The sequence below is a fragment of the Arvicanthis niloticus genome, chromosome 8 (genome assembly GCF_011762505.2).
Source record: "Arvicanthis niloticus isolate mArvNil1 chromosome 8, mArvNil1.pat.X, whole genome shotgun sequence".
Lineage (NCBI taxonomy): Eukaryota > Metazoa > Chordata > Mammalia > Rodentia > Muridae > Arvicanthis > Arvicanthis niloticus.
The window spans coordinates 61,727,195-61,731,165 of record NC_047665.1 but is presented as its reverse complement, the minus strand read 5'-3'; positions in this window follow the sequence as shown (position 1 = coordinate 61,731,165).

Genomic DNA, 3,971 nt, shown 5'->3' with positions numbered 1-3,971 from the left:
GTTCATGCCCTCCTACTTGCACCGCAAGCTCATTGCCCACTGAACTCTGATTTCTCCAGCCTGCAAGGGCTTATTTTTGTATATCTTCTGGGGATTAGAGGAATCACAGAATGCTAAGATGTCCCATAGCATATGCTAACTATGGAGACCTGACCCTCATTCCCATGCAGTAAACAACCTAGGAGGTCTTGCTCCCCAGCTGTGGCACTTGAAATCTGTACACTCGTCTCCATTATTATGCAGCCTGGGTCTGTGAGTTTTGCAATGAGAAACGGAAAATTTAAACCAGATGATTAAAAAGAAATCATGCAGCTCTGGGTATAATGAAAGACAGGCTTGTACTCTTAGATGCAATCTCTTTCTCCCTCTCTCTTACACACACACACACACACACACACACACACACACACACACACACACACGAACTTCTACATATGTACACTCCACTCATCTATATTTTAAATTTCATTTTACATTTAATGATAATACTCTCGTGACTGGCTCCATACTGTCTAATGGCAAGGAAACTGGCAAGGATAGCCAGGGAAATACCACGTTTAGCTTGCACTTGAGAGTTAATAGAAACACTTAGGAAACATCTTGATGGTTGTTCAGAGACTCTCCTGATCTATTAGCACTTCTAACAAGGTGTGGCTAGCATTATCGGGAAAGCAAGAGCAGAAGGGAGAGCTGTCCATGGAGAGAAAACCAGGTTCTTAGTCCCCCTGGAAACTGAGGTAGCTACACTTGCCATGGACAGCCCTATATGTCAGGCATAAGAGATTCGGCTTGGAATGTCGCAGCAGATCTATTGTGAATCTCTAGAATAAAGAACAATAATAATAGGGTGTTCTTCTGAATCCCTGCTTTGAGACTGGGACTCTGATATTAGGGAGGGTGCTGTGAGGGCCGAAGCTTGCCTTGGAAAATGCCCTTGAAGATGTCAGAGGAGCTCGGCTGTCCAGTATTCACTCCATTGAGACTTAGCTCCAAGCATCGATTCCAAGACCTCCCAGTTTGGGTACCTGGATCCTTAGGAGTATGTGATGACCTTCTAAGGTCACACGGGGTTAGGGATTTATTTATTTATTTATTTATTTTAAATTTTACTCATTTCTAAAATAGTTCTTTTGAGCTATTGTTGAGGAGCTGTTGGATGGAATTGAGGGCTCTCCTTTCTGATCCCAATCCTTTAATAACCACATCACAGACACAAGAGCATCCCTCGACATCCCTCATCTCACTAGCCAGCCATTGCCTCAGGGACGAGTCCTCTGGGAAGCCAGACCAAAACCATTTTTTTTCTTTTAAATAAAGAAAATGAATGATCTATTGATGAAATAATACATCTTTCTGCAAACCCTAAGAGATTTTCTGATTCTTCGCTTTCATGGAAATTGAGAAAAGACCTAATCGAGTTGCTAGAGAATCCAATTGTTGAATAGTTTTGGTGATAGATTACCTCATCAGGACCAGCTTGAGTAATTAGTGCTTCCATGCTGGAATCCATTCCATTATCATTTGCCTCTTTCCATGAAGAGAGTCTCACAGGACTTGTAACAGTGATATCAACAATGGCTGCAAAGGAGGGTAAGGTCCTGAGGACCTGTCTATTGTGGGAAGAGATCTTAGGGCTAGTGTTTTTCTCCAGTGTAAGTGTACATTTTGTGATTAATGATTACTTATACAATTATGTATTTCTGTTGTCTTGATAAATTGCTTACTAATAGTGATTCATAATAATTTAGCCTGGAAATATTTTTTTTGCCACCTCTAACACCAAAGGCCACAGGAAATTAAAAAATGAATTCTATTTACATTCATATTTATATTTGCTACTCACAGGAGACAAAGAATTACAAGGTAGTACACTCTTTTAATCCCAGAAATCAGGAGTCAGAGGTGGCAGATTTCTGTGACTTTGAGACCAGCCTAGGTTACAGAGTGAGTTCCAGGATAGCCATGGCTGCATAGAGAAACCCTGTCTCAAAAAACAAAACAAAACAACAACAACAAAAATAAAGAAAAAATGAATAATTTTTGGTCTATTAAAAGATGAGGTTCTATATGTATGTGTATATACATATGTGTATGACTTATGATTAACATCAGATTTTCATGACATTTAGCATTTTCAGGAGGTATTTGTTTACTTCCTGAAACAGTGTGAAACAGTGTTTCATCATGAACCACATAACAGAGGGCAACTTTGAGCTCCTGAGCCTCTTGCTTCTGTCTTCCAAGTGCTGGGATTCCAATCATGCACCATCACACCTGACTTTTAGAGGAAATATTTGAAAAATTATGTTTGCCCTATTTTATGTATTTTATTTAATTTTAAGATTTTGTCCATGCAGCGAGTGGGTGTGTGCATGTGTGCAGTGGTGAGGGGTCATGATAGGTGTCTTCCTCTGCTGCCTATTGCTCATCATCACAGCTTTTGAGGACAATCTTTCATTGAACTTAGAGCTTACCAACTGTGCGAGATGAACATGCTACAGGGACCCTCTTTTCTCTGCTTGCCCAGCAGTAGAATTATGGGCACATGCTGCCATTCTTGGCATTTTATATGGTCCTGGGAGGTATGAAATCAAGTCTTTGTGCTTATATGGTAATCATTTTACCCATGGAACCATAGTCCCATCCCAAAGAGTTTTATTTTTAAATATTCTGTGTTTCCAGTTCACCAGAAGTTATCTCCTTGGCAACCATGTAAAGTTCTGAGGAAGCATTTCACTTCTTTACCAAATGAGAAGTTGAAGGTCTCTGCCTCTGACAGCACATAAGGAGAATCAAAACAGAAAGCAGTAAAGGTCTGTCAGATATTGCTAGGTTTCACCTTAATTGGGTCGTTCTTACATGCCTTACCTATTTGATAATCAACCTTTTGGACAGGACCCTGAGATGATTTTCTGGTTTGAATATGTCCCCTAAAAAAACATGTGTCAGAAACTTCAGCCCAATGCAACAATACTTGGAGGTGGGACTTTATGAGAAGGATCAGGCTACAGATGCACCCACGAAAGGGTTAACTCTCATCCATTCTTTGCCTTTCTGCCATGGGATGGTTTAGTGTGAGAGCCATCACTGGAGTGGCATTTCCTTCATGGGGGACTTGCCAGTCTCTAGAATGACAAACCAACACATTTCTATGCAGTGTGTGTTACTGAGCCTCAGGCATCTTGCTACAGCAGCGCATTATTGATTTGAACAGACCACATCATGGAAGCTACCCCGAGGGTAGGATACTGGACTCCACACTTCCTGCATCAACGCTTACAGAGTTTTAGTGGAAGGCTCCAAGTTAGTCCTGGTCCCCACTCGCTAACACATGCAGCACTTTTAGTGATGTTTTGTAAACTGTTGTTTTCTAAGTCCTTCTTTCAATACATCATTGGGTGCATTCTTCACCTCAACCTGCTGTGACAGATTGGGAAAAAAAAAACAAAAAACAAAAAACCAGAGCTCAGGGGATGCAGGTGATTGGCTTACAATTGCACAGCAAGAAATGGCAGAGTTAATGTTCAGATCCAGGTCGCTGGTGTTTAAACTCCATTTTAACCACAACATCTCCTTGCTTCCAAGGAATTTACTGTAGTCTAAAGCCAAAGGAAACCAACTGGTATCTCCTAGTCTGGGTGGCCCACTCAACACCTAGTGAGCCCAGCCTCTGAGATGGCAATGGGTGTTTCTTGTCTCTTTGTCTGATGGCCAGACCACTCTCTGCAATCCCCTAGCAAGGTTCTCCGCCAGACACTTGGACTAGACTCCCAGACAGTGAGGGGGGAATAAACATACATGGATACTTAATGTGGAACAAGATCTTATTCTGTGGAGCCAAGAGAGGAGAAGTATAAATAAACAGTCACATAAAAATGTGCAGGATCTGCCCTGAGTGGTGTTTCAGTCTGTGTAGTTAGTTGTACTAGAATTAAGACTTGATCAGATGTCAAAATACCATTCATCTTGTA